Source organism: Oncorhynchus mykiss, unplaced genomic scaffold (assembly GCF_013265735.2).
Source record: "Oncorhynchus mykiss isolate Arlee unplaced genomic scaffold, USDA_OmykA_1.1 un_scaffold_567, whole genome shotgun sequence".
NCBI classification, from domain to species: Eukaryota; Metazoa; Chordata; class Actinopteri; order Salmoniformes; family Salmonidae; genus Oncorhynchus; species Oncorhynchus mykiss.
In genome coordinates, this window is record NW_023494014.1 from 55,001 (window position 1) to 72,939 (window position 17,939).

A 17,939-nucleotide genomic window follows, 5' to 3' on the forward strand; every position below is an offset into this window, starting at 1 on the left:
ATTTGTAGCACAGATTGTTGGATGAAATACAAACTAACCTTGCTTACTTATTTCAAAGCGAGGGCACATATTTCAGCCTTGTGGGAAAAAACGGACAAAGAGTTGAAATTCCACAAGGCAGTGACAAAAAGCTTACAGCACCTGGTATTCCCAGGCGGGTCTCCCATCCAAGTACTAACCAGGCCCGACCCTGCTTAGCTTCCGAGATCGGACGAGATCAGGCGTACTCAGGCCGGTGTGGCCGTAAGCGAAAGGCAATCTCAAAAAGTGGATGAAATTGCATATACTGTAGCCATAATTTGTAGCACAGATTGTTGGATGAAATACAAACTAACCTTGCTTACTTATTTCAAAGCGAGGGCACATATTTCAGCCTTGTGGGAAAAAACGGACAAAGAGTTGAAATTCCACAAGGCAGTGACAAAAAGCTTACAGCACCTGGTATTCCCAGGCGGTCTCCCATCCAAGTACTAACCAGGCCCGTCCCTGCTTAGCTTCCGAGATCGGACGAGATCAGGCGTACTCAGGCCGGTGTGGCCGTAAGCGAAAGGCAATCTCAAAAAGTGGATGAAATTGCATATACTGTAGCCATAATTTGTAGCACAGATTGTTGGATGAAATACAAACTAACCTTGCTTACTTATTTCAAAGCGAGGGCACATATTTCAGCCTTGTGGGAAAAAACGGACAAAGAGTTGAAATTCCACAAGGCAGTGACAAAAAGCTTACAGCACCTGGTATTCCCAGGCGGGTCTCCCATCCAAGTACTAACCAGGCCCGACCCTGCTTAGCTTCCGAGATCGGACGAGATCAGGCGTACTCAGGCCGGTGTGGCCGTAAGCAAAAGGCAATCTCAAAAAGTGGATGAAATTGCATATACTGTAGCCATAATTTGTAGCACAGATTGTTGGATGAAATACAAACTAACCTTGCTTACTTATTTCAAAGCGAGGGCACATATTTCAGCCTTGTGGGAAAAAACGGACAAAGAGTTGAAATTCCACAAGGCAGTGACAAAAAGCTTACAGCACCTGGTATTCCCAGGCGGTCTCCCATCCAAGTACTAACCAGGCCCGACCCTGCTTAGCTTCCGAGATCGGACGAGATCAGGCGTACTCAGGCCGGTGTGGCCGTAAGCGAGAAACTATCTCTTGGTGCACCATGTAAAGTCAAAGTGAGCCTGATTAACAGCTGTTGCATTTCCACCATTTAGATAAGCATCTTTGTGTCACTCAAAAAGTGGAAGAAATTGCATATACTGTAGCCATAATTTGTAGCACAGATTGTTGGATGAAATACAAACTAACCTTGCTTACTTATTTCAAAGCGAGGGCACATATTTCAGCCTTGTGGGAAAAAACGGACAAAGAGTTGAAATTCCACAAGGCAGTGACAAAAAGCTTACAGCACCTGGTATTCCCAGGCGGTCTCCCATCCAAGTACTAACCAGGCCCGTCCCTGCTTAGCTTCCGAGATCGGACGAGATCAGGCGTACTCAGGCCGGTGTGGCCGTAAGCAAAAGGCAATCTCAAAAAGTGGATGAAATTGCATATACTGTAGCCATAATTTGTAGCACAGATTGTTGGATGAAATACAAACTAACCTTGCTTACTTATTTCAAAGCGAGGGCACATATTTCAGCCTTGTGGGAAAAAACGGACAAAGAGTTGAAATTCCACAAGGCAGTGACAAAAAGCTTACAGCACCTGGTATTCCCAGGCGGTCTCCCATCCAAGTACTAACCAGGCCCGACCCTGCTTAGCTTCCGAGATCGGACGAGATCAGGCGTACTCAGGCCGGTGTGGCCGTAAGCGAGAAACTATCTCTTGGTGCACCATGTAAAGTCAAAGTGAGCCTGATTAACAGCTGTTGCATTTCCACCATTTAGATAAGCATCTTTGTGTCACTCAAAAAGTGGAAGAAATTACATATACTGTAGCCATAATTTGTAGCACAGATTGTTGGATGAAATACAAACTAACCTTGCTTACTTATTTCAAAGCGAGGGCACATATTTCAGCCTTGTGGGAAAAAACGGACAAAGAGTTGAAATTCCACAAGGCAGTGACAAAAAGCTTACAGCACCTGGTATTCCCAGGCGGTCTCCCATCCAAGTACTAACCAGGCCCGTCCCTGCTTAGCTTCCGAGATCGGACGAGATCAGGCGTACTCAGGCCGGTGTGGCCGTAAGCAAAAGGCAATCTCAAAAAGTGGATGAAATTGCATATACTGTAGCCATAATTTGTAGCACAGATTGTTGGATGAAATACAAACTAACCTTGCTTACTTATTTCAAAGCGAGGGCACATATTTCAGCCTTGTGGGAAAAAACGGACAAAGAGTTGAAATTCCACAAGGCAGTGACAAAAAGCTTACAGCACCTGGTATTCCCAGGCGGTCTCCCATCCAAGTACTAACCAGGCCCGACCCTGCTTAGCTTCCGAGATCGGACGAGATCAGGCGTACTCAGGCCGGTGTGGCCGTAAGCGAGAAACTATCTCTTGGTGCACCATGTAAAGTCAAAGTGAGCCTGATTAACAGCTGTTGCATTTCCACCATTTAGATAAGCATCTTTGTGTCACTCAAAAAGTGGAAGAAATTGCATATACTGTAGCCATAATTTGTAGCACAGATTGTTGGATGAAATACAAACTAACCTTGCTTACTTATTTCAAAGCGAGGGCACATATTTCAGCCTTGTGGGAAAAAACGGACAAAGAGTTGAAATTCCACAAGGCAGTGACAAAAAGCTTACAGCACCTGGTATTCCCAGGCGGTCTCCCATCCAAGTACTAACCAGGGCCGACCCTGCTTAGCTTCCGAGATCGGACGAGATCAGGCGTACTCAGGCCGGTGTGGCCGTAAGCGAAAGGCAATCTCAAAAAGTGGATGAAATTGCATATACTGTAGCCATAATTTGTAGCACAGATTGTTGGATGAAATACAAACTAACCTTGCTTACTTATTTCAAAGCGAGGGCACATATTTCAGCCTTGTGGGAAAAAACGGACAAAGAGTTGAAATTCCACAAGGCAGTGACAAAAGGCTTACAGCACCTGGTATTCCCAGGCGGGTCTCCCATCCAAGTACTAACCAGGCCCGACCCTGCTTAGCTTCCGAGATCGGACGAGATCAGGCGTACTCAGGCCGGTGTGGCCGTAAGCAAAAGGCAATCTCAAAAAGTGGATGAAATTGCATATACTGTAGCCATAATTTGTAGCACAGATTGTTGGATGAAATACAAACTAACCTTGCTTACTTATTTCAAAGCGAGGGCACATATTTCAGCCTTGTGGGAAAAAACGGACAAAGAGTTGAAATTCCACAAGGCAGTGACAAAAAGCTTACAGCACCTGGTATTCCCAGGCGGTCTCCCATCCAAGTACTAACCAGGCCCGACCCTGCTTAGCTTCCGAGATCGGACGAGATCAGGCGTACTCAGGCCGGTGTGGCCGTAAGCGAGAAACTATCTCTTGGTGCACCATGTAAAGTCAAAGTGAGCCTGATTAACAGCTGTTGCATTTCCACCATTTAGATAAGCATCTTTGTGTCACTCAAAAAGTGGAAGAAATTGCATATACTGTAGCCATAATTTGTAGCACAGATTGTTGGATGAAATACAAACTAACCTTGCTTACTTATTTCAAAGCGAGGGCACATATTTCAGCCTTGTGGGAAAAAACGGACAAAGAGTTGAAATTCCACAAGGCAGTGACAAAAAGCTTACAGCACCTGGTATTCCCAGGCGGTCTCCCATCCAAGTACTAACCAGGACCGACCCTGCTTAGCTTCCGAGATCGGACGAGATCAGGCGTACTCAGGCCGGTGTGGCCGTAAGCGAGAAACTATCTCTTGGTGCACTATGTAAAGTCAAAGTGAGCCTGATTAACAGCTGTTGCATTTCCACCATTTAGATAAGCATCTTTGTGTCACTCAAAAAGTGGAAGAAATTGCATATACTGTAGCCATAATTTGTAGCACAGATTGTTGGATGAAATACAAACTAACCTTGCTTACTTATTTCAAAGCGAGGGCACATATTTCAGCCTTGTGGGAAAAAACGGACAAAGAGTTGAAATTCCACAAGGCAGTGACAAAAAGCTTACAGCACCTGGTATTCCCAGGCGGTCTCCCATCCAAGTACTAACCAGGCCCGACCCTGCTTAGCTTCCGAGATCGGACGAGATCAGGCGTACTCAGGCCGGTGTGGCCGTAAGCGAAAGGCAATCTCAAAAAGTGGATGAAATTGCATATACTGTAGCCATAATTTGTAGCACAGATTGTTGGATGAAATACAAACTAACCTTGCTTACTTATTTCAAAGCGAGGGCACATATTTCAGCCTTGTGGGAAAAAACGGACAAAGAGTTGAAATTCCACAAGGCAGTGACAAAAAGCTTACAGCACCTGGTATTCCCAGGCGGGTCTCCCATCCAAGTACTAACCAGGCCCGACCCTGCTTAGCTTCCGAGATCGGACGAGATCAGGCGTACTCAGGCCGGTGTGGCCGTAAGCGAAAGGCAATCTCAAAAAGTGGATGAAATTGCATATACTGTAGCCATAATTTGTAGCACAGATTGTTGGATGAAATACAAACTAACCTTGCTTACTTATTTCAAAGCGAGGGCACATATTTCAGCCTTGTGGGAAAAAACGGACAAAGAGTTGAAATTCCACAAGGCAGTGACAAAAAGCTTACAGCACCTGGTATTCCCAGGCGGGTCTCCCATCCAAGTACTAACCAGGCCCGACCCTGCTTAGCTTCCGAGATCGGACGAGATCAGGCGTACTCAGGCCGGTGTGGCCGTAAGCGAAAGACAATCTCAAAAAGTGGATGAAATTGCATATACTGTAGCCATAATTTGTAGCACAGATTGTTGGATGAAATACAAACTAACCTTGCTTACTTATTTCAAAGCGAGGGCACATATTTCAGCCTTGTGGGAAAAAACGGACAAAGAGTTGAAATTCCACAAGGCAGTGACAAAAAGCTTACAGCACCTGGTATTCCCAGGCGGTCTCCCATCCAGGTACTAACCAGGCCCGACCCTGCTTAGCTTCCGAGATCGGACGAGATCAGGCGTACTCAGGCCGGTGTGGCCGTAAGCGAAAGGCAATCTCAAAAAGTGGATGAAATTGCATATACTGTAGCCATAATTTGTAGCACAGATTGTTGGATGAAATACAAACTAACCTTGCTTACTTATTTCAAAGCGAGGGCACATATTTCAGCCTTGTGGGAAAAAACGGACAAAGAGTTGAAATTCCACAAGGCAGTGACAAAAATCTTACAGCACCTGGTATTCCCAGGCGGTCTCCCATCCAAGTACTAACCAGGCCCGACCCTGCTTAGCTTCCGAGATCGGACGAGATCAGGCGTACTCAGGCCGGTGTGGCCGTAAGCGAAAGACAATCTCAAAAAGTGGATGAAATTGCATATACTGTAGCCATAATTTGTAGCACAGATTGTTGGATGAAATACAAACTAACCTTGCTTACTTATTTCAAAGCGAGGGCACATATTTCAGCCTTGTGGGAAAAAACGGACAAAGAGTTGAAATTCCACAAGGCAGTGACAAAAAGCTTACAGCACCTGGTATTCCCAGGCGGTCTCCCATCCAAGTACTAACCAGGCCCGACCCTGCTTAGCTTCCGAGATCGGACGAGATCAGGCGTACTCAGGCCGGTGTGGCCGTAAGCGAAAGGCAATCTCAAAAAGTGGATGAAATTGCATATACTGTAGCCATAATTTGTAGCACAGATTGTTGGATGAAATACAAACTAACCTTGCTTACTTATTTCAAAGCGAGGGCACATATTTCAGCCTTGTGGGAAAAAACGGACAAAGAGTTGAAATTCCACAAGGCAGTGACAAAAAGCTTACAGCACCTGGTATTCCCAGGCGGTCTCCCATCCAAGTACTAACCAGGCCCGACCCTGCTTAGCTTCCGAGATCGGACGAGATCAGGCGTACTCAGGCCGGTGTGGCCGTAAGCAAAAGGCAATCTCAAAAAGTGGATGAAATTGCATATACTGTAGCCATAATTTGTAGCACAGATTGTTGGATGAAATACAAACTAACCTTGCTTACTTATTTCAAAGCGAGGGCACATATTTCAGCCTTGTGGGAAAAAACGGACAAAGAGTTGAAATTCCACAAGGCAGTGACAAAAAGCTTACAGCACCTGGTATTCCCAGGCGGGTCTCCCATCCAAGTACTAACCAGGCCCGACCCTGCTTAGCTTCCGAGATCGGACGAGATCAGGCGTACTCAGGCCGGTGTGGCTTTAAGCAAAAGGCAATCTCAAAAAGTGGATGAAATTGCATATACTGTAGCCATAATTTGTAGCACAGATTGTTGGATGAAATACAAACTAACCTTGCTTACTTATTTCAAAGCGAGGGCACATATTTCAGCCTTGTGGGAAAAAACGGACAAAGAGTTGAAATTCCACAAGGCAGTGACAAAAAGCTTACAGCACCTGGTATTCCCAGGCGGTCTCCCATCCAAGTACTAACCAGGCCCGACCCTGCTTAGCTTCCGAGATCGGACGAGATCAGGCGTACTCAGGCCGGTGTGGCCGTAAGCGAAAGGCAATCTCAAAAAGTGGATGAAATTGCATATACTGTAGCCATAATTTGTAGCACAGATTGTTGGATGAAATACAAACTAACCTTGCTTACTTATTTCAAAGCGAGGGCACATATTTCAGCCTTGTGGGAAAAAACGGACAAAGAGTTGAAATTCCACAAGGCAGTGACAAAAAGCTTACAGCACCTAGTATTCCCAGGCGGGTCTCCCATCCAAGTACTAACCAGGCCCGACCCTGCTTAGCTTCCGAGATCGGACGAGATCAGGCGTACTCAGGCCGGTGTGGCCGTAAGCGAAAGGCAATCTCAAAAAGTGGATGAAATTGCATATACTGTAGCCATAATTTGTAGCACAGATTGTTGGATGAAATACAAACTAACCTTGCTTACTTATTTCAAAGCGAGGGCACATATTTCAGCCTTGTGGGAAAAAACGGACAAAGAGTTGAAATTCCACAAGGCAGTGACAAAAAGCTTACAGCACCTGGTATTCCCAGGCGGTCTCCCATCCAAGTACTAACCAGGCCCGACCCTGCTTAGCTTCCGAGATCGGACGAGATCAGGCGTACTCAGGCCGGTGTGGCCGTAAGCGAGAAACTATCTCTTGGTGCACCATGTAAAGTCAAAGTGAGCCTGATTAACAGCTGTTGCATTTCCACCATTTAGATAAGCATCTTTGTGTCACTCAAAAAGTGGAAGAAATTGCATATACTGTAGCCATAATTTGTAGCACAGATTGTTGGATGAAATACAAACTAACCTTGCTTACTTATTTCAAAGCGAGGGCACATATTTCAGCCTTGTGGGAAAAAACGGACAAAGAGTTGAAATTCCACAAGGCAGTGACAAAAAGCTTACAGCACCTGGTATTCCCAGGCGGTCTCCCATCCAAGTACTAACCAGGCCCGTCCCTGCTTAGCTTCCGAGATCGGACGAGATCAGGCGTACTCAGGCCGGTGTGGCCGTAAGCGAAAGGCAATCTCAAAAAGTGGATGAAATTGCATATACTGTAGCCATAATTTGTAGCACAGATTGTTGGATGAAATACAAACTAACCTTGCTTACTTATTTCAAAGCGAGGGCACATATTTCAGCCTTGTGGGAAAAAACGGACAAAGAGTTGAAATTCCACAAGGCAGTGACAAAAAGCTTACAGCACCTGGTATTCCCAGGCGGGTCTCCCATCCAAGTACTAACCAGGCCCGACCCTGCTTAGCTTCCGAGATCGGACGAGATCAGGCGTACTCAGGCCGGTGTGGCCGTAAGCAAAAGGCAATCTCAAAAAGTGGATGAAATTGCATATACTGTAGCCATAATTTGTAGCACAGATTGTTGGATGAAATACAAACTAACCTTGCTTACTTATTTCAAAGCGAGGGCACATATTTCAGCCTTGTGGGAAAAAACGGACAAAGAGTTGAAATTCCACAAGGCAGTGACAAAAAGCTTACAGCACCTGGTATTCCCAGGCGGTCTCCCATCCAAGTACTAACCAGGCCCGACCCTGCTTAGCTTCCGAGATCGGACGAGATCAGGCGTACTCAGGCCGGTGTGGCCGTAAGCGAAAGGCAATCTCAAAAAGTGGATGAAATTGCATATACTGTAGCCATAATTTGTAGCACAGATTGTTGGATGAAATACAAACTAACCTTGCTTACTTATTTCAAAGCGAGGGCACATATTTCAGCCTTGTGGGAAAAAACGGACAAAGAGTTGAAATTCCACAAGGCAGTGACAAAAAGCTTACAGCACCTGGTATTCCCAGGCGGGCTCCCATCCAAGTACTAACCAGGCCCGACCCTGCTTAGCTTCCGAGATCGGACGAGATCAGGCGTACTCAGGCCGGTAAGGCCGTAAGCGAAAGGCAATCTCAAAAAGTGGATGAAATTGCATATACTGTAGCCATAATTTGTAGCACAGATTGTTGGATGAAATACAAACTAACCTTGCTTACTTATTTCAAAGCGAGGGCACATATTTCAGCCTTGTGGGAAAAAACGGACAAAGAGTTGAAATTCCACAAGGCAGTGACAAAAAGCTTACAGCACCTGGTATTCCCAGGCGGGTCTCCCATCCAAGTACTAACCAGGCCCGACCCTGCTTAGCTTCCGAGATCGGACGAGATCAGGCGTACTCAGGCCGGTGTGGCCGTAAGCAAAAGGCAATCTCAAAAAGTGGATGAAATTGCATATACTGTAGCCATAATTTGTAGCACAGATTGTTGGATGAAATACAAACTAACCTTGCTTACTTATTTCAAAGCGAGGGCACATATTTCAGCCTTGTGGGAAAAAACGGACAAAGAGTTGAAATTCCACAAGGCAGTGACAAAAAGCTTACAGCACCTGGTATTCCCAGGCGGTCTCCCATCCAAGTACTAACCAGGCCCGACCCTGCTTAGCTTCCGAGATCGGACGAGATCAGGCGTACTCAGGCCGGTGTGGCCGTAAGCGAAAGGCAATCTCAAAAAGTGGATGAAATTGCATATACTGTAGCCATAATTTGTAGCACAGATTGTTGGATGAAATACAAACTAACCTTGCTTACTTATTTCAAAGCGAGGGCACATATTTCAGCCTTGTGGGAAAAAACGGACAAAGAGTTGAAATTCCACAAGGCAGTGACAAAAAGCTTACAGCACCTGGTATTCCCAGGCGGGCTCCCATCCAAGTACTAACCAGGCCCGACCCTGCTTAGCTTCCGAGATCGGACGAGATCAGGCGTACTCAGGCCGGTAAGGCCGTAAGCGAAAGGCAATCTCAAAAAGTGGATGAAATTGCATATACTGTAGCCATAATTTGTAGCACAGATTGTTGGATGAAATACAAACTAACCTTGCTTACTTATTTCAAAGCGAGGGCACATATTTCAGCCTTGTGGGAAAAAACGGACAAAGAGTTGAAATTCCACAAGGCAGTGACAAAAAGCTTACAGCACCTGGTATTCCCAGGCGGGTCTCCCATCCAAGTACTAACCAGGCCCGACCCTGCTTAGCTTCCGAGATCGGACGAGATCAGGCGTACTCAGGCCGGTGTGGCCGTAAGCAAAAGGCAATCTCAAAAAGTGGATGAAATTGCATATACTGTAGCCATAATTTGTAGCACAGATTGTTGGATGAAATACAAACTAACCTTGCTTACTTATTTCAAAGCGAGGGCACATATTTCAGCCTTGTGGGAAAAAACGGACAAAGAGTTGAAATTCCACAAGGCAGTGACAAAAAGCTTACAGCACCTGGTATTCCCAGGCGGTCTCCCATCCAAGTACTAACCAGGCCCGACCCTGCTTAGCTTCCGAGATCGGACGAGATCAGGCGTACTCAGGCCGGTGTGGCCGTAAGCGAAAGGCAATCTCAAAAAGTGGATGAAATTGCATATACTGTAGCCATAATTTGTAGCACAGATTGTTGGATGAAATACAAACTAACCTTGCTTACTTATTTCAAAGCGAGGGCACATATTTCAGCCTTGTGGGAAAAAACGGACAAAGAGTTGAAATTCCACAAGGCAGTGACAAAAAGCTTACAGCACCTGGTATTCCCAGGCGGGTCTCCCATCCAAGTACTAACCAGGCCCGACCCTGCTTAGCTTCCGAGATCGGACGAGATCAGGCGTACTCAGGCCGGTGTGGCCGTAAGCTAAAGGCAATCTCAAAAAGTGGATGAAATTGCATATACTGTAGCCATAATTTGTAGCACAGATTGTTGGATGAAATACAAACTAACCTTGCTTACTTATTTCAAAGCGAGGGCACATATTTCAGCCTTGTGGGAAAAAACGGACAAAGAGTTGAAATTCCACAAGGCAGTGACAAAAAGCTTACAGCACCTGGTATTCCCAGGCGGTCTCCCATCCAAGTACTAACCAGGCCCGACCCTGCTTAGCTTCCGAGATCGGACGAGATCAGGCGTACTCAGGCCGGTGTGGCCGTAAGCGAAAGGCAATCTCAAAAAGTGGATGAAATTGCATATACTGTAGCCATAATTTGTAGCACAGATTGTTGGATGAAATACAAACTAACCTTGCTTACTTATTTCAAAGCGAGGGCACATATTTCAGCCTTGTGGGAAAAAACGGACAAAGAGTTGAAATTCCACAAGGCAGTGACAAAAAGCTTACAGCACCTGGTATTCCCAGGCGGGTCTCCCATCCAAGTACTAACCAGGCCCGACCCTGCTTAGCTTCCGAGATCGGACGAGATCAGGCGTACTCAGGCCGGTGTGGCCGTAAGCTAAAGGCAATCTCAAAAAGTGGATGAAATTGCATATACTGTAGCCATAATTTGTAGCACAGATTGTTGGATGAAATACAAACTAACCTTGCTTACTTATTTCAAAGCGAGGGCACATATTTCAGCCTTGTGGGAAAAAACGGACAAAGAGTTGAAATTCCACAAGGCAGTGACAAAAAGCTTACAGCACCTGGTATTCCCAGGCGGTCTCCCATCCAAGTACTAACCAGGCCCGACCCTGCTTAGCTTCCGAGATCGGACGAGATCAGGCGTACTCAGGCCGGTGTGGCCGTAAGCGAGAAACTATCTCTTGGTGCACCATGTAAAGTCAAAGTGAGCCTGATTAACAGCTGTTGCATTTCCACCATTTAGATAAGCATCTTTGTGTCACTCAAAAAGTGGAAGAAATTGCATATACTGTAGCCATAATTTGTAGCACAGATTGTTGGATGAAATACAAACTAACCTTGCTTACTTATTTCAAAGCGAGGGCACATATTTCAGCCTTGTGGGAAAAAACGGACAAAGAGTTGAAATTCCACAAGGCAGTGACAAAAAGCTTACAGCACCTGGTATTCCCAGGCGGTCTCCCATCCAAGTACTAACCAGGCCCGTCCCTGCTTAGCTTCCGAGATCGGACGAGATCAGGCGTACTCAGGCCGGTGTGGCCGTAAGCGAAAGGCAATCTCAAAAAGTGGATGAAATTGCATATACTGTAGCCATAATTTGTAGCACAGATTGTTGGATGAAATACAAACTAACCTTGCTTACTTATTTCAAAGCGAGGGCACATATTTCAGCCTTGTGGGAAAAAACGGACAAAGAGTTGAAATTCCACAAGGCAGTGACAAAAAGCTTACAGCACCTGGTATTCCCAGGCGGGTCTCCCATCCAAGTACTAACCAGGCCCGACCCTGCTTAGCTTCCGAGATCGGACGAGATCAGGCGTACTCAGGCCGGTGTGGCCGTAAGCAAAAGGCAATCTCAAAAAGTGGATGAAATTGCATATACTGTAGCCATAATTTGTAGCACAGATTGTTGGATGAAATACAAACTAACCTTGCTTACTTATTTCAAAGCGAGGGCACATATTTCAGCCTTGTGGGAAAAAACGGACAAAGAGTTGAAATTCCACAAGGCAGTGACAAAAAGCTTACAGCACCTGGTATTCCCAGGCGGTCTCCCATCCAAGTACTAACCAGGCCCGACCCTGCTTAGCTTCCGAGATCGGACGAGATCAGGCGTACTCAGGCCGGTGTGGCCGTAAGCGAAAGGCAATCTCAAAAAGTGGATGAAATTGCATATACTGTAGCCATAATTTGTAGCACAGATTGTTGGATGAAATACAAACTAACCTTGCTTACTTATTTCAAAGCGAGGGCACATATTTCAGCCTTGTGGGAAAAAACGGACAAAGAGTTGAAATTCCACAAGGCAGTGACAAAAAGCTTACAGCACCTGGTATTCCCAGGCGGGCTCCCATCCAAGTACTAACCAGGCCCGACCCTGCTTAGCTTCCGAGATCGGACGAGATCAGGCGTACTCAGGCCGGTAAGGCCGTAAGCGAAAGGCAATCTCAAAAAGTGGATGAAATTGCATATACTGTAGCCATAATTTGTAGCACAGATTGTTGGATGAAATACAAACTAACCTTGCTTACTTATTTCAAAGCGAGGGCACATATTTCAGCCTTGTGGGAAAAAACGGACAAAGAGTTGAAATTCCACAAGGCAGTGACAAAAAGCTTACAGCACCTGGTATTCCCAGGCGGGTCTCCCATCCAAGTACTAACCAGGCCCGACCCTGCTTAGCTTCCGAGATCGGACGAGATCAGGCGTACTCAGGCCGGTGTGGCCGTAAGCAAAAGGCAATCTCAAAAAGTGGATGAAATTGCATATACTGTAGCCATAATTTGTAGCACAGATTGTTGGATGAAATACAAACTAACCTTGCTTACTTATTTCAAAGCGAGGGCACATATTTCAGCCTTGTGGGAAAAAACGGACAAAGAGTTGAAATTCCACAAGGCAGTGACAAAAAGCTTACAGCACCTGGTATTCCCAGGCGGTCTCCCATCCAAGTACTAACCAGGCCCGACCCTGCTTAGCTTCCGAGATCGGACGAGATCAGGCGTACTCAGGCCGGTGTGGCCGTAAGCGAAAGGCAATCTCAAAAAGTGGATGAAATTGCATATACTGTAGCCATAATTTGTAGCACAGATTGTTGGATGAAATACAAACTAACCTTGCTTACTTATTTCAAAGCGAGGGCACATATTTCAGCCTTGTGGGAAAAAACGGACAAAGAGTTGAAATTCCACAAGGCAGTGACAAAAAGCTTACAGCACCTGGTATTCCCAGGCGGGCTCCCATCCAAGTACTAACCAGGCCCGACCCTGCTTAGCTTCCGAGATCGGACGAGATCAGGCGTACTCAGGCCGGTAAGGCCGTAAGCGAAAGGCAATCTCAAAAAGTGGATGAAATTGCATATACTGTAGCCATAATTTGTAGCACAGATTGTTGGATGAAATACAAACTAACCTTGCTTACTTATTTCAAAGCGAGGGCACATATTTCAGCCTTGTGGGAAAAAACGGACAAAGAGTTGAAATTCCACAAGGCAGTGACAAAAAGCTTACAGCACCTGGTATTCCCAGGCGGGTCTCCCATCCAAGTACTAACCAGGCCCGACCCTGCTTAGCTTCCGAGATCGGACGAGATCAGGCGTACTCAGGCCGGTGTGGCCGTAAGCAAAAGGCAATCTCAAAAAGTGGATGAAATTGCATATACTGTAGCCATAATTTGTAGCACAGATTGTTGGATGAAATACAAACTAACCTTGCTTACTTATTTCAAAGCGAGGGCACATATTTCAGCCTTGTGGGAAAAAACGGACAAAGAGTTGAAATTCCACAAGGCAGTGACAAAAAGCTTACAGCACCTGGTATTCCCAGGCGGTCTCCCATCCAAGTACTAACCAGGCCCGACCCTGCTTAGCTTCCGAGATCGGACGAGATCAGGCGTACTCAGGCCGGTGTGGCCGTAAGCAAAAGGCAATCTCAAAAAGTGGATGAAATTGCATATACTGTAGCCATAATTTGTAGCACAGATTGTTGGATGAAATACAAACTAACCTTGCTTACTTATTTCAAAGCGAGGGCACATATTTCAGCCTTGTGGGAAAAAACGGACAAAGAGTTGAAATTCCACAAGGCAGTGACAAAAAGCTTACAGCACCTGGTATTCCCAGGCGGTCTCCCATCCAAGTACTAACCAGGCCCGACCCTGCTTAGCTTCCGAGATCGGACGAGATCAGGCGTACTCAGGCCGGTGTGGCCGTAAGCGAAAGGCAATCTCAAAAAGTGGATGAAATTGCATATACTGTAGCCATAATTTGTAGCACAGATTGTTGGATGAAATACAAACTAACCTTGCTTACTTATTTCAAAGCGAGGGCACATATTTCAGCCTTGTGGGAAAAAACGGACAAAGAGTTGAAATTCCACAAGGCAGTGACAAAAAGCTTACAGCACCTGGTATTCCCAGGCGGGCTCCCATCCAAGTACTAACCAGGCCCGACCCTGCTTAGCTTCCGAGATCGGACGAGATCAGGCGTACTCAGGCCGGTAAGGCCGTAAGCGAAAGGCAATCTCAAAAAGTGGATGAAATTGCATATACTGTAGCCATAATTTGTAGCACAGATTGTTGGATGAAATACAAACTAACCTTGCTTACTTATTTCAAAGCGAGGGCACATATTTCAGCCTTGTGGGAAAAAACGGACAAAGAGTTGAAATTCCACAAGGCAGTGACAAAAAGCTTACAGCACCTGGTATTCCCAGGCGGGTCTCCCATCCAAGTACTAACCAGGCCCGACCCTGCTTAGCTTCCGAGATCGGACGAGATCAGGCGTACTCAGGCCGGTGTGGCCGTAAGCAAAAGGCAATCTCAAAAAGTGGATGAAATTGCATATACTGTAGCCATAATTTGTAGCACAGATTGTTGGATGAAATACAAACTAACCTTGCTTACTTATTTCAAAGCGAGGGCACATATTTCAGCCTTGTGGGAAAAAACGGACAAAGAGTTGAAATTCCACAAGGCAGTGACAAAAAGCTTACAGCACCTGGTATTCCCAGGCGGTCTCCCATCCAAGTACTAACCAGGCCCGACCCTGCTTAGCTTCCGAGATCGGACGAGATCAGGCGTACTCAGGCCGGTGTGGCCGTAAGCGAAAGGCAATCTCAAAAAGTGGATGAAATTGCATATACTGTAGCCATAATTTGTAGCACAGATTGTTGGATGAAATACAAACTAACCTTGCTTACTTATTTCAAAGCGAGGGCACATATTTCAGCCTTGTGGGAAAAAACGGACAAAGAGTTGAAATTCCACAAGGCAGTGACAAAAAGCTTACAGCACCTGGTATTCCCAGGCGGGTCTCCCATCCAAGTACTAACCAGGCCCGACCCTGCTTAGCTTCCGAGATCGGACGAGATCAGGCGTACTCAGGCCGGTGTGGCCGTAAGCTAAAGGCAATCTCAAAAAGTGGATGAAATTGCATATACTGTAGCCATAATTTGTAGCACAGATTGTTGGATGAAATACAAACTAACCTTGCTTACTTATTTCAAAGCGAGGGCACATATTTCAGCCTTGTGGGAAAAAACGGACAAAGAGTTGAAATTCCACAAGGCAGTGACAAAAAGCTTACAGCACCTGGTATTCCCAGGCGGTCTCCCATCCAAGTACTAACCAGGCCCGACCCTGCTTAGCTTCCGAGATCGGACGAGATCAGGCGTACTCAGGCCGGTGTGGCCGTAAGCGAAAGGCAATCTCAAAAAGTGGATGAAATTGCATATACTGTAGCCATAATTTGTAGCACAGATTGTTGGATGAAATACAAACTAACCTTGCTTACTTATTTCAAAGCGAGGGCACATATTTCAGCCTTGTGGGAAAAAACGGACAAAGAGTTGAAATTCCACAAGGCAGTGACAAAAAGCTTACAGCACCTGGTATTCCCAGGCGGGTCTCCCATCCAAGTACTAACCAGGCCCGACCCTGCTTAGCTTCCGAGATCGGACGAGATCAGGCGTACTCAGGCCGGTGTGGCCGTAAGCTAAAGGCAATCTCAAAAAGTGGATGAAATTGCATATACTGTAGCCATAATTTGTAGCACAGATTGTTGGATGAAATACAAACTAACCTTGCTTACTTATTTCAAAGCGAGGGCACATATTTCAGCCTTGTGGGAAAAAACGGACAAAGAGTTGAAATTCCACAAGGCAGTGACAAAAAGCTTACAGCACCTGGTATTCCCAGGCGGTCTCCCATCCAAGTACTAACCAGGCCCGACCCTGCTTAGCTTCCGAGATCGGACGAGATCAGGCGTACTCAGGCCGGTGTGGCCGTAAGCGAGAAACTATCTCTTGGTGCACCATGTAAAGTCAAAGTGAGCCTGATTAACAGCTGTTGCATTTCCACCATTTAGATAAGCATCTTTGTGTCACTCAAAAAGTGGAAGAAATTGCATATACTGTAGCCATAATTTGTAGCACAGATTGTTGGATGAAATACAAACTAACCTTGCTTACTTATTTCAAAGCGAGGGCACATATTTCAGCCTTGTGGGAAAAAACGGACAAAGAGTTGAAATTCCACAAGGCAGTGACAAAAAGCTTACAGCACCTGGTATTCCCAGGCGGTCTCCCATCCAAGTACTAACCAGGCCCGTCCCTGCTTAGCTTCCGAGATCGGACGAGATCAGGCGTACTCAGGCCGGTGTGGCCGTAAGCGAAAGGCAATCTCAAAAAGTGGATGAAATTGCATATACTGTAGCCATAATTTGTAGCACAGATTGTTGGATGAAATACAAACTAACCTTGCTTACTTATTTCAAAGCGAGGGCACATATTTCAGCCTTGTGGGAAAAAACGGACAAAGAGTTGAAATTCCACAAGGCAGTGACAAAAAGCTTACAGCACCTGGTATTCCCAGGCGGGTCTCCCATCCAAGTACTAACCAGGCCCGACCCTGCTTAGCTTCCGAGATCGGACGAGATCAGGCGTACTCAGGCCGGTGTGGCCGTAAGCAAAAGGCAATCTCAAAAAGTGGATGAAATTGCATATACTGTAGCCATAATTTGTAGCACAGATTGTTGGATGAAATACAAACTAACCTTGCTTACTTATTTCAAAGCGAGGGCACATATTTCAGCCTTGTGGGAAAAAACGGACAAAGAGTTGAAATTCCACAAGGCAGTGACAAAAAGCTTACAGCACCTGGTATTCCCAGGCGGTCTCCCATCCAAGTACTAACCAGGCCCGACCCTGCTTAGCTTCCGAGATCGGACGAGATCAGGCGTACTCAGGCCGGTGTGGCCGTAAGCGAAAGGCAATCTCAAAAAGTGGATGAAATTGCATATACTGTAGCCATAATTTGTAGCACAGATTGTTGGATGAAATACAAACTAACCTTGCTTACTTATTTCAAAGCGAGGGCACATATTTCAGCCTTGTGGGAAAAAACGGACAAAGAGTTGAAATTCCACAAGGCAGTGACAAAAAGCTTACAGCACCTGGTATTCCCAGGCGGGTCTCCCATCCAAGTACTAACCAGGCCCGACCCTGCTTAGCTTCCGAGATCGGACGAGATCAGGCGTACTCAGGCCGGTGTGGCCGTAAGCGAAAGGCAATCTCAAAAAGTGGATGAAATTGCATATACTGTAGCCATAATTTGTAGCACAGATTGTTGGATGAAATACAAACTAACCTTGCTTACTTATTTCAAAGCGAGGGCACATATTTCAGCCTTGTGGGAAAAAACGGACAAAGAGTTGAAATTCCACAAGGCAGTGACAAAAAGCTTACAGCACCTGGTATTCCCAGGCGGGTCTCCCATCCAAGTACTAACCAGGCCCGACCCTGCTTAGCTTCCGAGATCGGACGAGATCAGGCGTACTCAGGCCGGTGTGGCCGTAAGCAAAAGGCAATCTCAAAAAGTGGATGAAATTGCATATACTGTAGCCATAATTTGTAGCACAGATTGTTGGATGAAATACAAACTAACCTTGCTTACTTATTTCAAAGCGAGGGCACATATTTCAGCCTTGTGGGA

The 17,939-nt window shown here is 45.9% G+C and overlaps 56 non-coding genes and 2 pseudogenes across 56 annotated transcripts; all 58 read right to left on the reverse strand.

Moving 5' to 3' along the window:
- Positions 1 to 129: 129 nt before the first annotated feature.
- LOC118959805 lies at positions 130 to 249 on the reverse strand. Its single transcript, XR_005048167.1, has one exon. It is a non-coding gene; the product is annotated as a 5S ribosomal RNA (ribosomal RNA).
- A 177-nt stretch (positions 250 to 426) lies between these two features.
- Positions 427 to 545, reverse strand: LOC118959752. Its single transcript, XR_005048113.1, has one exon. It is a non-coding gene; the product is annotated as a 5S ribosomal RNA (ribosomal RNA).
- A 177-nt stretch (positions 546 to 722) lies between these two features.
- LOC118959806 lies at positions 723 to 842 on the reverse strand. Its single transcript, XR_005048168.1, has one exon. It is a non-coding gene; the product is annotated as a 5S ribosomal RNA (ribosomal RNA).
- A 177-nt stretch (positions 843 to 1,019) lies between these two features.
- LOC118959722 lies at positions 1,020 to 1,138 on the reverse strand. The gene has a single exon (XR_005048083.1). It is a non-coding gene; the product is annotated as a 5S ribosomal RNA (ribosomal RNA).
- Positions 1,139 to 1,398: 260 nt separating this feature from the next.
- On the reverse strand, positions 1,399 to 1,517 carry LOC118959753. Its single transcript, XR_005048114.1, has one exon. It is a non-coding gene; the product is annotated as a 5S ribosomal RNA (ribosomal RNA).
- Positions 1,518 to 1,694: 177 nt separating this feature from the next.
- Positions 1,695 to 1,813, reverse strand: LOC118959723. Its single transcript, XR_005048084.1, has one exon. It is a non-coding gene; the product is annotated as a 5S ribosomal RNA (ribosomal RNA).
- Positions 1,814 to 2,073: 260 nt separating this feature from the next.
- LOC118959754 lies at positions 2,074 to 2,192 on the reverse strand. Its single transcript, XR_005048115.1, has one exon. It is a non-coding gene; the product is annotated as a 5S ribosomal RNA (ribosomal RNA).
- Positions 2,193 to 2,369: 177 nt separating this feature from the next.
- On the reverse strand, positions 2,370 to 2,488 carry LOC118959724. Its single transcript, XR_005048085.1, has one exon. It is a non-coding gene; the product is annotated as a 5S ribosomal RNA (ribosomal RNA).
- A 260-nt stretch (positions 2,489 to 2,748) lies between these two features.
- On the reverse strand, positions 2,749 to 2,867 carry LOC118959784. Its single transcript, XR_005048146.1, has one exon. It is a non-coding gene; the product is annotated as a 5S ribosomal RNA (ribosomal RNA).
- A 177-nt stretch (positions 2,868 to 3,044) lies between these two features.
- Positions 3,045 to 3,164, reverse strand: LOC118959785. Its single transcript, XR_005048147.1, has one exon. It is a non-coding gene; the product is annotated as a 5S ribosomal RNA (ribosomal RNA).
- A 177-nt stretch (positions 3,165 to 3,341) lies between these two features.
- On the reverse strand, positions 3,342 to 3,460 carry LOC118959726. The gene has a single exon (XR_005048087.1). It is a non-coding gene; the product is annotated as a 5S ribosomal RNA (ribosomal RNA).
- A 260-nt stretch (positions 3,461 to 3,720) lies between these two features.
- Positions 3,721 to 3,839, reverse strand: LOC118959771. The gene has a single exon (XR_005048132.1). It is a non-coding gene; the product is annotated as a 5S ribosomal RNA (ribosomal RNA).
- Positions 3,840 to 4,099: 260 nt separating this feature from the next.
- Positions 4,100 to 4,218, reverse strand: LOC118959727. Its single transcript, XR_005048088.1, has one exon. It is a non-coding gene; the product is annotated as a 5S ribosomal RNA (ribosomal RNA).
- Positions 4,219 to 4,395: 177 nt separating this feature from the next.
- On the reverse strand, positions 4,396 to 4,515 carry LOC118959807. The gene has a single exon (XR_005048169.1). It is a non-coding gene; the product is annotated as a 5S ribosomal RNA (ribosomal RNA).
- A 177-nt stretch (positions 4,516 to 4,692) lies between these two features.
- Positions 4,693 to 4,812, reverse strand: LOC118959808. The gene has a single exon (XR_005048170.1). It is a non-coding gene; the product is annotated as a 5S ribosomal RNA (ribosomal RNA).
- A 177-nt stretch (positions 4,813 to 4,989) lies between these two features.
- Positions 4,990 to 5,108, reverse strand: LOC118959749. Its single transcript, XR_005048110.1, has one exon. It is a non-coding gene; the product is annotated as a 5S ribosomal RNA (ribosomal RNA).
- A 177-nt stretch (positions 5,109 to 5,285) lies between these two features.
- On the reverse strand, positions 5,286 to 5,404 carry LOC118959767. The gene has a single exon (XR_005048128.1). It is a non-coding gene; the product is annotated as a 5S ribosomal RNA (ribosomal RNA).
- Positions 5,405 to 5,581: 177 nt separating this feature from the next.
- LOC118959728 lies at positions 5,582 to 5,700 on the reverse strand. Its single transcript, XR_005048089.1, has one exon. It is a non-coding gene; the product is annotated as a 5S ribosomal RNA (ribosomal RNA).
- A 177-nt stretch (positions 5,701 to 5,877) lies between these two features.
- Positions 5,878 to 5,996, reverse strand: LOC118959729. Its single transcript, XR_005048090.1, has one exon. It is a non-coding gene; the product is annotated as a 5S ribosomal RNA (ribosomal RNA).
- A 177-nt stretch (positions 5,997 to 6,173) lies between these two features.
- Positions 6,174 to 6,293, reverse strand: LOC118959860 (annotated as a pseudogene).
- Positions 6,294 to 6,470: 177 nt separating this feature from the next.
- Positions 6,471 to 6,589, reverse strand: LOC118959730. Its single transcript, XR_005048091.1, has one exon. It is a non-coding gene; the product is annotated as a 5S ribosomal RNA (ribosomal RNA).
- A 177-nt stretch (positions 6,590 to 6,766) lies between these two features.
- On the reverse strand, positions 6,767 to 6,886 carry LOC118959851 (annotated as a pseudogene).
- A 177-nt stretch (positions 6,887 to 7,063) lies between these two features.
- Positions 7,064 to 7,182, reverse strand: LOC118959731. The gene has a single exon (XR_005048092.1). It is a non-coding gene; the product is annotated as a 5S ribosomal RNA (ribosomal RNA).
- A 260-nt stretch (positions 7,183 to 7,442) lies between these two features.
- LOC118959755 lies at positions 7,443 to 7,561 on the reverse strand. The gene has a single exon (XR_005048116.1). It is a non-coding gene; the product is annotated as a 5S ribosomal RNA (ribosomal RNA).
- A 177-nt stretch (positions 7,562 to 7,738) lies between these two features.
- Positions 7,739 to 7,858, reverse strand: LOC118959809. Its single transcript, XR_005048171.1, has one exon. It is a non-coding gene; the product is annotated as a 5S ribosomal RNA (ribosomal RNA).
- A 177-nt stretch (positions 7,859 to 8,035) lies between these two features.
- Positions 8,036 to 8,154, reverse strand: LOC118959732. The gene has a single exon (XR_005048093.1). It is a non-coding gene; the product is annotated as a 5S ribosomal RNA (ribosomal RNA).
- A 177-nt stretch (positions 8,155 to 8,331) lies between these two features.
- On the reverse strand, positions 8,332 to 8,450 carry LOC118959762. Its single transcript, XR_005048123.1, has one exon. It is a non-coding gene; the product is annotated as a 5S ribosomal RNA (ribosomal RNA).
- A 177-nt stretch (positions 8,451 to 8,627) lies between these two features.
- LOC118959810 lies at positions 8,628 to 8,747 on the reverse strand. Its single transcript, XR_005048172.1, has one exon. It is a non-coding gene; the product is annotated as a 5S ribosomal RNA (ribosomal RNA).
- A 177-nt stretch (positions 8,748 to 8,924) lies between these two features.
- Positions 8,925 to 9,043, reverse strand: LOC118959733. Its single transcript, XR_005048094.1, has one exon. It is a non-coding gene; the product is annotated as a 5S ribosomal RNA (ribosomal RNA).
- Positions 9,044 to 9,220: 177 nt separating this feature from the next.
- LOC118959763 lies at positions 9,221 to 9,339 on the reverse strand. The gene has a single exon (XR_005048124.1). It is a non-coding gene; the product is annotated as a 5S ribosomal RNA (ribosomal RNA).
- A 177-nt stretch (positions 9,340 to 9,516) lies between these two features.
- LOC118959811 lies at positions 9,517 to 9,636 on the reverse strand. Its single transcript, XR_005048173.1, has one exon. It is a non-coding gene; the product is annotated as a 5S ribosomal RNA (ribosomal RNA).
- A 177-nt stretch (positions 9,637 to 9,813) lies between these two features.
- LOC118959734 lies at positions 9,814 to 9,932 on the reverse strand. Its single transcript, XR_005048095.1, has one exon. It is a non-coding gene; the product is annotated as a 5S ribosomal RNA (ribosomal RNA).
- A 177-nt stretch (positions 9,933 to 10,109) lies between these two features.
- LOC118959812 lies at positions 10,110 to 10,229 on the reverse strand. Its single transcript, XR_005048174.1, has one exon. It is a non-coding gene; the product is annotated as a 5S ribosomal RNA (ribosomal RNA).
- Positions 10,230 to 10,406: 177 nt separating this feature from the next.
- LOC118959735 lies at positions 10,407 to 10,525 on the reverse strand. The gene has a single exon (XR_005048096.1). It is a non-coding gene; the product is annotated as a 5S ribosomal RNA (ribosomal RNA).
- A 177-nt stretch (positions 10,526 to 10,702) lies between these two features.
- Positions 10,703 to 10,822, reverse strand: LOC118959813. The gene has a single exon (XR_005048175.1). It is a non-coding gene; the product is annotated as a 5S ribosomal RNA (ribosomal RNA).
- Positions 10,823 to 10,999: 177 nt separating this feature from the next.
- Positions 11,000 to 11,118, reverse strand: LOC118959737. The gene has a single exon (XR_005048098.1). It is a non-coding gene; the product is annotated as a 5S ribosomal RNA (ribosomal RNA).
- A 260-nt stretch (positions 11,119 to 11,378) lies between these two features.
- Positions 11,379 to 11,497, reverse strand: LOC118959756. Its single transcript, XR_005048117.1, has one exon. It is a non-coding gene; the product is annotated as a 5S ribosomal RNA (ribosomal RNA).
- A 177-nt stretch (positions 11,498 to 11,674) lies between these two features.
- On the reverse strand, positions 11,675 to 11,794 carry LOC118959815. Its single transcript, XR_005048177.1, has one exon. It is a non-coding gene; the product is annotated as a 5S ribosomal RNA (ribosomal RNA).
- Positions 11,795 to 11,971: 177 nt separating this feature from the next.
- Positions 11,972 to 12,090, reverse strand: LOC118959738. Its single transcript, XR_005048099.1, has one exon. It is a non-coding gene; the product is annotated as a 5S ribosomal RNA (ribosomal RNA).
- Positions 12,091 to 12,267: 177 nt separating this feature from the next.
- LOC118959764 lies at positions 12,268 to 12,386 on the reverse strand. The gene has a single exon (XR_005048125.1). It is a non-coding gene; the product is annotated as a 5S ribosomal RNA (ribosomal RNA).
- A 177-nt stretch (positions 12,387 to 12,563) lies between these two features.
- On the reverse strand, positions 12,564 to 12,683 carry LOC118959816. The gene has a single exon (XR_005048178.1). It is a non-coding gene; the product is annotated as a 5S ribosomal RNA (ribosomal RNA).
- Positions 12,684 to 12,860: 177 nt separating this feature from the next.
- On the reverse strand, positions 12,861 to 12,979 carry LOC118959739. The gene has a single exon (XR_005048100.1). It is a non-coding gene; the product is annotated as a 5S ribosomal RNA (ribosomal RNA).
- Positions 12,980 to 13,156: 177 nt separating this feature from the next.
- On the reverse strand, positions 13,157 to 13,275 carry LOC118959765. Its single transcript, XR_005048126.1, has one exon. It is a non-coding gene; the product is annotated as a 5S ribosomal RNA (ribosomal RNA).
- Positions 13,276 to 13,452: 177 nt separating this feature from the next.
- Positions 13,453 to 13,572, reverse strand: LOC118959817. The gene has a single exon (XR_005048179.1). It is a non-coding gene; the product is annotated as a 5S ribosomal RNA (ribosomal RNA).
- A 177-nt stretch (positions 13,573 to 13,749) lies between these two features.
- On the reverse strand, positions 13,750 to 13,868 carry LOC118959740. Its single transcript, XR_005048101.1, has one exon. It is a non-coding gene; the product is annotated as a 5S ribosomal RNA (ribosomal RNA).
- Positions 13,869 to 14,045: 177 nt separating this feature from the next.
- Positions 14,046 to 14,164, reverse strand: LOC118959741. Its single transcript, XR_005048102.1, has one exon. It is a non-coding gene; the product is annotated as a 5S ribosomal RNA (ribosomal RNA).
- Positions 14,165 to 14,341: 177 nt separating this feature from the next.
- LOC118959766 lies at positions 14,342 to 14,460 on the reverse strand. Its single transcript, XR_005048127.1, has one exon. It is a non-coding gene; the product is annotated as a 5S ribosomal RNA (ribosomal RNA).
- A 177-nt stretch (positions 14,461 to 14,637) lies between these two features.
- LOC118959818 lies at positions 14,638 to 14,757 on the reverse strand. Its single transcript, XR_005048180.1, has one exon. It is a non-coding gene; the product is annotated as a 5S ribosomal RNA (ribosomal RNA).
- Positions 14,758 to 14,934: 177 nt separating this feature from the next.
- On the reverse strand, positions 14,935 to 15,053 carry LOC118959742. The gene has a single exon (XR_005048103.1). It is a non-coding gene; the product is annotated as a 5S ribosomal RNA (ribosomal RNA).
- Positions 15,054 to 15,230: 177 nt separating this feature from the next.
- Positions 15,231 to 15,350, reverse strand: LOC118959819. The gene has a single exon (XR_005048181.1). It is a non-coding gene; the product is annotated as a 5S ribosomal RNA (ribosomal RNA).
- Positions 15,351 to 15,527: 177 nt separating this feature from the next.
- LOC118959743 lies at positions 15,528 to 15,646 on the reverse strand. The gene has a single exon (XR_005048104.1). It is a non-coding gene; the product is annotated as a 5S ribosomal RNA (ribosomal RNA).
- Positions 15,647 to 15,823: 177 nt separating this feature from the next.
- On the reverse strand, positions 15,824 to 15,943 carry LOC118959820. The gene has a single exon (XR_005048182.1). It is a non-coding gene; the product is annotated as a 5S ribosomal RNA (ribosomal RNA).
- Positions 15,944 to 16,120: 177 nt separating this feature from the next.
- Positions 16,121 to 16,239, reverse strand: LOC118959744. The gene has a single exon (XR_005048105.1). It is a non-coding gene; the product is annotated as a 5S ribosomal RNA (ribosomal RNA).
- Positions 16,240 to 16,499: 260 nt separating this feature from the next.
- On the reverse strand, positions 16,500 to 16,618 carry LOC118959757. The gene has a single exon (XR_005048118.1). It is a non-coding gene; the product is annotated as a 5S ribosomal RNA (ribosomal RNA).
- Positions 16,619 to 16,795: 177 nt separating this feature from the next.
- Positions 16,796 to 16,915, reverse strand: LOC118959821. Its single transcript, XR_005048183.1, has one exon. It is a non-coding gene; the product is annotated as a 5S ribosomal RNA (ribosomal RNA).
- Positions 16,916 to 17,092: 177 nt separating this feature from the next.
- On the reverse strand, positions 17,093 to 17,211 carry LOC118959745. Its single transcript, XR_005048106.1, has one exon. It is a non-coding gene; the product is annotated as a 5S ribosomal RNA (ribosomal RNA).
- A 177-nt stretch (positions 17,212 to 17,388) lies between these two features.
- On the reverse strand, positions 17,389 to 17,508 carry LOC118959822. The gene has a single exon (XR_005048184.1). It is a non-coding gene; the product is annotated as a 5S ribosomal RNA (ribosomal RNA).
- A 177-nt stretch (positions 17,509 to 17,685) lies between these two features.
- LOC118959823 lies at positions 17,686 to 17,805 on the reverse strand. The gene has a single exon (XR_005048185.1). It is a non-coding gene; the product is annotated as a 5S ribosomal RNA (ribosomal RNA).
- Positions 17,806 to 17,939: the final 134 nt, after the last annotated feature.